Here is an 8,749-nt window from a genome sequence, read left to right as displayed (position 1 = left end):
AATTTTCAGTACAAATGCTATGCCATGTTGCTGTGTATACTTCCTGTATGGCACAGCTGCAGTCACTGACCGTGACACACTCATGTCTGGCTAGCCACCCCTCCGTTACCACCCAGAAACACCCACTGAAATTGCCTCTCTCTGCATCCAAATTCATTTTCTGGCTTTTGGTGGTAACCATGAGGACACCTGATGCAGTGTGTATGCGCAGACTGAACACATTCGGTAGAGTGCAGTATCAACACTATGTGGTACCTCCAAAATAAAAGATAATGCTAATCAGGTCACTACAGAACCACATCACTTGCTTTGTACTGGCCAATCCTTATGGTATTACTTAACATCAAAACAATCTTGTAAAAATAATGTAGAAATACGAAAAATAAAGAAGAAGAAGAAAGTTGGTTGCAGAATCTATTTTGTTAGGTCATCTTTCAGTCAGGTAATCATTTATTTTAATTGAGGATATTTCTATAGATGGCCCTATGCTTTTAGCTATTTCTGTTATCATTTTGACACCGTCCATCAAACAGTTATAGGTTACAATTATATCTTCTTCTTCGTACTTTTAAAGGCTCTCTGACGTTTGGCAGCATGCCTGACAGCTTTTGTTCCAAGTCGTCAGCAGAGATGAGTTCTTTCCTAACCTCAAGATAAAAAAGAAATACTTTCAGGAAAATAAAGCCATCAGGAAGTCCAACAAAACAAAGAGGTAAAGCCAATACAGTATTCCAAAGGACCAGCAATCTCCATCTAATAGTAAACACAATATTTAGAATTTGTGAGTTGCCATTCTTTATGATTACATTGTGTCACATTTTGGTAAAATTACCATCTGTATAAATATATTTTATTGTGATTGCATATACATACAGTATACGTGTAATGGTGGCTTTATCCTCTAAAACAGGGGCGTATCTATAATGGGTGCAGGGTGTGCAGGGCACACAGTCCCCAGGTCCATTAAATATATATGCATTTTCTAATCATCACAGCTCTACAATCCTTAAATCTAAATGTTTTCTTCAATCATTACATGAAATGCCTACATAGGAAATATCCAAGCATTATAATTCACCTACTTTGTCAAAAGTGTATTTGTAATACCAATCATAGATTGTAACATCACATTTGTTAATCAGTACAGAGTTCATGGGTAAGTCCTATACTACTCTATTCGTGAATATAAATGTCTCCAATCATTACACCAAATGCATATATTGGATATCCAGACAGCATAATTCACATAGCTCTATCATAGTATGTAACATCACATTGGATAATGAATACAGCGCTGTGAATAAACAGTGAAATTAAGAAATAAAAAAGACATGAGTGCAGCTCCCAGTATCTGTGAATTGCTTCTACTGTCTTGCAACGTGCTAGGCAGTGAATTACAAGATAGGACTGAGGGTGGCACATGGGTGGGAGACCTGTAGAAAGTAGAAAGTATACACTTCTGCTTCAGTAAGGTTGCTAATCTGGCTGCATTGGTGTAGGAGCCCCCTTACCGTGAGGGAGTGTCTGAAAGCGAGTACCTGGAGGTAAGCAGTGTATGCTGGCAATGTATCCACAAAATGCTTCCCAAACCACGATGGAGGTCCCGCTGTGCACTGCTAGGACCCCTCACATGGACGCGCATTTTGACGTCAGGCTTTCTCAACAAGGAGCCAGACTAGGAAATGTATATTAAGCAGACATCTGCCCCTCCAGTTTATACCAGGTGGCTGCTCAGAGGAGCAGCCCCTGGAGAAAAGCAAAGTTGCAATGTCACGATGTATCGATCATCGATAATCTGATCTATCGCTGACCCATATTAAAATTAAAATGAATGTTATTTGTTTTTGTTTTTAAATTACATTTTTGGATAAGTTATAAATAGATGTTCTTGACCTAATTCAATCATTAAAAAAATAAAAATTTCAGAAGGATTTTGGAAAAAATATTATCCAGTCAAGTGGTTATACAGTAACAGTTATATGTATGGTATAATTTATTATTAGGTATATAAACTTCAATAATGCATTAATGGTATCCAAAATATCATGAAAATGAGTAGACTAATTCTGTAGCACTATCTGTAGATCAAAACATTTTTTAGTTAAGGTAGCACCCTCTTTTCAATGGAGTCTTATAATTAATGGAGCCAATGAAGAAGGTAATTTCAAGTTAGGGAGGGGGGCCATTTATTGCAGCTAGCTTAGTGTGGTGCCATCAAACTAAATCCAGAACACCACCAACTTTATTAAAGAAGTGGTAAAATTAAGAAATGGGTTTATTGTGTTCAGATACCAGCATATGGAGCTAGGCATTCTGGATTGTAGTGTACATCTGAAACACTCAGGTAATCTTTCGCTATAATTCATGCGCTAAGCCAAAGTGTAACCTGGCACTCACTCCACTTCAGATAACTTTAAACAGGGTGTTTCACCTTTCTTCAGCAGTGTAATAGTGACCACTGCAGGTAGTGGAAAGAGGCAGGAAACCAGCTGAAAATAGGTTAGGGTAAGTAATACTGTTAGAATATCTTTAGAGACTAATTCAGGTCAATGTATTCAAAGCTGAGACATGACATACAGTATATTGTAAGTTTGTAACACAATTAGACAGCTGAAAAACAAGGGAAACATGGTAGAAAATAGTCCGAGTGATACAATGAATAAAGTTAAAGTGCCACTGATGCTTAAATAATAAAAGAGTTAGGGATCTATTTACTAAGCCTTGGATGGAGATAAATGAACATAGATAAAGTTCCAGCAAATCAGCTCTTAACTGCCATGTCACAGGCTGTGTCTGAAAAATGACAGTTAGGAGGTGGTTGGCTGGTACTTTATCTCCATCCCACTTTATCTCCGTCCAAGGCTTAGTAAATAGACCCCTTAATAATATAATTCACAAATATATAGTTGTTAGTTTAGTAGCTTATCAAAATGAAAGGTTTTCCAGATAAAGCTGTTTGTGAGGTTGTTTTCAGCATACAGCAGAACAACTGTCAGCAGTTACATTGAGGGGCATAGCAGTCAGCTTCCATTAGGGCAGAAAAAAATTCTCTTTGTTAAAGTTTTATAAATACATGCATTTATTTATGTGTTTAGGAGCTACTGTATTTTATATCATGCAATTGTATTATGGAAAAAAAAGCTTTTAGATAATGTTTATTTTTCTTAAAGCAGTCACCATTTAATCATATTTATTTAGTTTATTTGTAATTAGATAAGCCAAATTATTTATGTTTTCATTTAGTTTGGGTTTATTATCCTTTCTCCTTGAAATCAGAAGATATGGTGCAGTTCTTCATTTACAACACAAGGATATTAGGCAAGATTCAGTGGCAATAATTTATCCAGCTGGCAACCGCTCTATATTTAGTAGATGTGAGTGAAGAAAACAGATGTGAGAACATGGATTATGTTTGGTCTGATTTTCAGTAGAATGTAACAGATCCACATAATATGCTTTTTTTATTCTGAATCTATGGAAGATCTTCTGGTATTATGGTGAAGGTTGCTTACTTTGTTGACCTCTCTCGCATATTTAAGACACTACAAAAGGTTGGCGTTTGGTGTTTTGTTACTATATCTTGGTTATGTGAGAACATAACACATCCTTACTTTCAGAGAAACTAACCCGGCTGCTTCATGGAAAACAAGTGCTGTCAAGTAACATGTACATAGGTCACATTTAAAAGTGTCTATCAAGTTTTCACTTAGCTGCAGAAAGCCCCAGGCTTACATGCGAATGAATACTGGAGAGATTGTACTGAGAATAACGTTTCAGGCTGGAGATTTTAAATCACAAATATTCAAGAATCCCTGAAAGTCCTGCAGATCCCCACTGTGCAGTTATCAGCCGTGAGTATTGTCATTTTTACAATATAAAGTATATATACTAAAAATGTGAGACAACCATAGTGAATCAGTAACATACTGTCAACCATATGAAAATGAAGCAGAAAAAGCTACAGAAAATGCACATAATGAACGTTTCTTTACATTTCTTCATACATAAGCAAATATTACATTTATATATATATATATATATATATGTGTGTGTGTGTGTGTGTGTGTGTGTGTGTGTGTGTGTGTGTGTGTGTGTGTGTGTGTGTGTGTGTGTGTGTGTGTGTGTGTGTGTGTGTGTACTGTAGACATCCCTTGTGGATTAGGTTCACCCTGTTTGCAGGAAACCTTGTACTCAGCTTTTGATGCTAATAGGGTATCCATTTTTAACTACTGATAGATACTCTAAATGATATGCATTATTTATTGCATTCTGCCAGGGGGCTAGGTATCCATGGAGTGTACCTGGTCAGTTACAGTGTCATGTGAGCTAATCATATCACACTTCTATCTATCCATGTGATGCCTTCATTCAGATATGCTCTTCTTCAGGTCTGTTCAGCTTGTCGCTGTAATAATACAATTCAGTTGGGGTATCCGTCACCTTGAAAAGAAATTAAATGCATGGGGAAATTTCCTTATCTGTAATTGTGGATAATGAGCACACAAATTTCAATATTATTAAAAGGCTTCTTTACCAAATGCTAACATTAAAATGCCTGTGTCTTTAGATAATAACATGGTACAGTAGCACATCCTCCACCCGTCCGTTCAAATGCTAGTGTGTCTTCTCCTAACACCTGTGTTCTCCTGCATGGTAATGAGTTAATCATGCAAAAATATGTGTCCGTATCTAAGCTTATGTACCCTTACCGACAGGTGTAATGGAGAGGGACAGGACCCATGTACATGCAAACTGAGTACAAATAGGAATTGTTCATGAAACTGTAAAATAATTAGATGTTGTTATATCTATTGAGGGTATTGTAGAGCTGGAGAAAATGTACACAAAGATGATGGTACTAACTAACCATTTCAGACTAGCTGTGTATTGATCTGTAATATTACTATACTATACTATTAGTGTTGCAGCTATATTATATTAAGGGGCATATTTATTAAGATAATCTCTACTGAAAATCATGTGGAAACTGCCTATTTAATAAAATATTAACAGATATTGGGCCAAATGTAATAGGGTGAGAGTTTAGAAAATTTGAGTTTAGCAGTAATCTCTCACATTGGTCGAGTTTTAGCCTCAAAATGGGAAAACATGTGGATGAGAGATTAAATCATGAGTTTTTTGAGTCTATAAACATGTGAGTTTGCATGTTCTCAGACTCTATGACATTTGCCGAGTTTAAAAACTGTGAGAGTTTACTGCTAAACTCTCGTACTTTTTAAACTCGGCCAACGATACACCCCTATTTCCGGGATGCCAGCTGTCCTCGCTTCCACACCTCCCCGTAAATGCTTCTGTCTGTCAATCAGGTAGAGGTATAGCAGGACCTGTGTGCGATCACGTAGGACCCGTTCTGCAAATGCACAGAATGGGTCCTACGCACATGCATATTCCCAATAATCAGCTTCCCTTCTCTTCCGGGCTGCAGGCGCTGCAGGGGGACGGCACTTTAGCAGCCCTGTCTCACCCTTTTCTCTCACCCTCTCAGCCAGCAGTGAGTCCTGGGCTATCTTTAGGATCACCCCCTGCTGCTTTCTGCTCTTTTTGTGAAGTCCTGTAAGAAGTGTAAGTATAGTGTAATTAGGTTTTATATGGTTAAAAAAAAGTTTATGGTGTATTTGTATAAACATACTGTATACCATGAAGTTTTTTATTTACAGTATAAAACATATTTTTTTTCAAAATTGTTGATTTTTTAAATAGTCAAATTAAGTAAATAAGAGCTATGCAACCCTTATTCAGTAAAATTTTCTGCAGGGAGCGCGCATCGTTAACGATATCTTGCATACACACTTGCCGATATTTGGAACGATAAGATATCGTTATCGTTCAATCGTTCACAATATTGGCAAGTGTTTACGTGGCATTAGGAGCTGAGTGGCTGGTACTTTATCACTTTCCAGAGCTTAGTACATCTCCCCTTTAAGCTTGAACCAATTTCATACTATCTTTAAATTACTTACAGTACACAGTACTTGGTTTAATTTTTACTCAAAATAATGTCCTGGTCATAAAATAGTACTTTACTATCAAAAGTCTTTCATAATGTCACATCAATAGCTATTTCTTTATGATGGTGCACAGTTTTAGGGGAACTGGACCCAGGCCTATTTGTTACTATGCCACAAGTTAGTCCTTCAGTTCTGATGATCCAAGTAGGAACGCAAAAAGAGTCAGTAAAAATAGTGAGTTATTGTCACGACCAGCCGGCCGATTCTCCAAATACCTCAATCTGAGAATCGCCACCAGTGACTTATGGTTACCTCAGCACGTGCGGTTACTCTAACACGGTTCTGCCACCACCAACGAAGTTAACGGGAGTCGTTAGGTTCTCCGCTCAAATCTCAATTTGCACACTCACTTACATATAGGTACGTGGCTTTGACCTCACAGGCTCGTGAATTCGACAAGAACACGGAGAATACACTGGATTAAGAATGTTTAATCCGAAAAATATTTCCAAGGTTATTGATTACAGAAAAAGGTAGTACAAATATGGACAATACAAATATATCACAAATAGGTTTCAGAAAGTAAAAGGAATTAAAAATGAAAAAAGAACCCAGAGTCTTTACATCTAGACCCTGTTGTGAAGGAGACACAGGAGCATTGGATTCTGGCCAGTCGTCAGGACTCTCCTTGGGCACATGAACACTTATCACTGAGGGAGATGAATAGTTATACCCTCACAGCTGCACTAGCCCCCACCTTTGGGTTTTTCACTCTTTCATTGCTGTACACTGGGCATTAAGAAATCAGCCACACCCTTCCATATTGTCTATAGGAAGTAGGGGGTCTTGAAACAGTGTGAAGGGGTCTTTAGAAACCAATAAGCAGGTAACATACCCTACATTCTTGTCATCTCCCTTCTAAAGGATTTTATATCCCATGACCTGGCTTGACCAGGTCTGACCATCTGCATTAAGGATGTATCTCTCCCCAAACTTTATGGCCTGTAGAGAGAAGAGATGGTTATCTAGATGCCTGGTTCCAGGAAGACAAATCTCCTCCAAGCTTTGTATTCCTACAGGTCAAATACAGGACACCTAGAAACCATGTTGATACACACATTCATATATATATACATTTACATGACATCATTCCTGGCGATTATTCTTGAGATAAACGCCACACCTCCCCCTGAAGATGGGCACAGGAGAGACAGTGATCCACCTATCACATTCTCTCCTGTGACCCCCACTACCATGTCTTCTAATGGCAGCGTAGCAGCTTCTAAATCCACCAAGGGGTCAGATTTCTGATCATTTTCATTTAGGTGACACTTGGCTATTACACAAGCTTCCATGTTATGCCAAGCTATGAGCAAATTACTGTGGTGCACAGTCTGCCTCTTCCACCCATCTCCTTGTGCCAACATATTATTGATATCTTGGAGATGTGGTACTAGTAGCTGGGGACTTTCCGAGGCAGCCTTTAGCTTGGTCAGCTGCATAGGGCTCAGCACCAGGCCCTTTTGGCCTAACTCAAATGTACCCTCCCTCATGCTGCAGTCATACCAGAGCTTCTGTTTCTCCTGAGCAGCATTCAGATCGTTCTGCGCCATTCCCCTTAGGGACTGCAACTCCTCCCTGAACGTCACCATGTATGACACCACTGACATTTCAGGGGGAATCAATTTACCTTCCCACTCTTTCCTAACCAAATCTAAGTGGTTGCACACCCTGCACCCACATAGGAGTCCAGAGGGTTCCTGCGGCACATCGCAGTATGGCAAGAAGAGATGCGGCAGGAACCTCTCCTGGTCTCTTCCCTGGGATTTCACAAATGTCCTAAGTATTTGGTTTAGGGTGCTGGAGTGGGATTCAGACCGGTGGGAGTACTCGGCAGTACCTAACATAGACACAACCTTCTCATCAACTTTAGGGGTAGACCATGCAGTCATAGCCTCCACCATGTCTGGTTGTGGGTGAAGGATACCTCCTTCTACCCTGTGCCTTGAGTACGGCACCTCACTCATGCCTTCTGGGCAGTCCTGGGCCTCCAGCTCATCTGACCTGGTCTGAATCACTGCTGGTTCAGGTAGGGAGTACTTCCCTTTATCACTCTGCCCTGGCTCCATCTCCTTACACAGTATCTGGGAGTGATCATTGTCAATCTCTAGCTCCCTGAGACCTACAACAGGAGAAGGAACTTTTGCAAACTCCATGTCAGTCATTGGAGACAACGTACAATCAGACATCACATTTTTAAACAGTTGGTTACCAGCCTGCATTTCTAATTCAAGGGGTAGGATGCTTAACTGTGTCAGCTGTGGCTCTGACACACCCTCCTCCCTCACAGAATCAACTAATTCTGATACATTGCTATGCAGCATTCCAGTCAGGTCCTTATCCAACAGCCCAGTGGGGGGTGTATGGCTCATGACTGGGTCAGTGGTGTGTGACAGGATCACAAGCACAGGCTCAGCAGCAGGAAGTTTGAGGCTAAGGTTCTCTCTGTCATAGTTAGTTGGGGCTAGAATCCTTTCCTCCCCCTCATGACCCATCTTAGCACAGGGATACATCACATTCTGGGAACTATGTAATTTGGCCCTGATACCTGGACCATCAGTTGCCATACAAACAGGGGTGGACTCTAACACATTACTGACCCTACCAGATTCCATCTTGAAAACTTCCTGTCTTCCTAGATCTGCTGGAATGAGGGTCTGTGTGTGAGGGTGGGGAGACTTTGGACACACAATATTACTGTCCTCTGTGACTGCTAGCAG

The 8,749-nt window shown here is 39.8% G+C and overlaps 1 protein-coding gene across 3 annotated transcripts in view; it reads left to right on the top strand.

The window, feature by feature from the left end:
* The first annotated feature begins 3,633 nt into the window (after window positions 1–3,633).
* DDIT4L (DNA damage inducible transcript 4 like) overlaps window positions 3,634–8,749 on the top strand; it is a 46,814-nt gene continuing 41,698 nt past the window's right edge. For all 3 annotated transcript variants that reach the window (XM_088453218.1, XM_088453219.1, XM_088453220.1), the window contains exon 1: window positions 3,634–3,851. The gene's annotated coding sequence lies outside the window, so the exon portion shown is untranslated. The remainder of the gene's footprint in view (window positions 3,852–8,749) is intronic.

The sequence above is a fragment of the Taudactylus pleione genome, unplaced genomic scaffold (genome assembly GCF_031769625.1).
Source record: "Taudactylus pleione unplaced genomic scaffold, aTauple2 ptg000573l, whole genome shotgun sequence".
NCBI lineage: Eukaryota > Metazoa > Chordata > Amphibia > Anura > Myobatrachidae > Taudactylus > Taudactylus pleione.
Note: the sequence above shows the minus strand (reverse complement) of the source record. Positions and strands in the feature narration are given on the sequence as shown.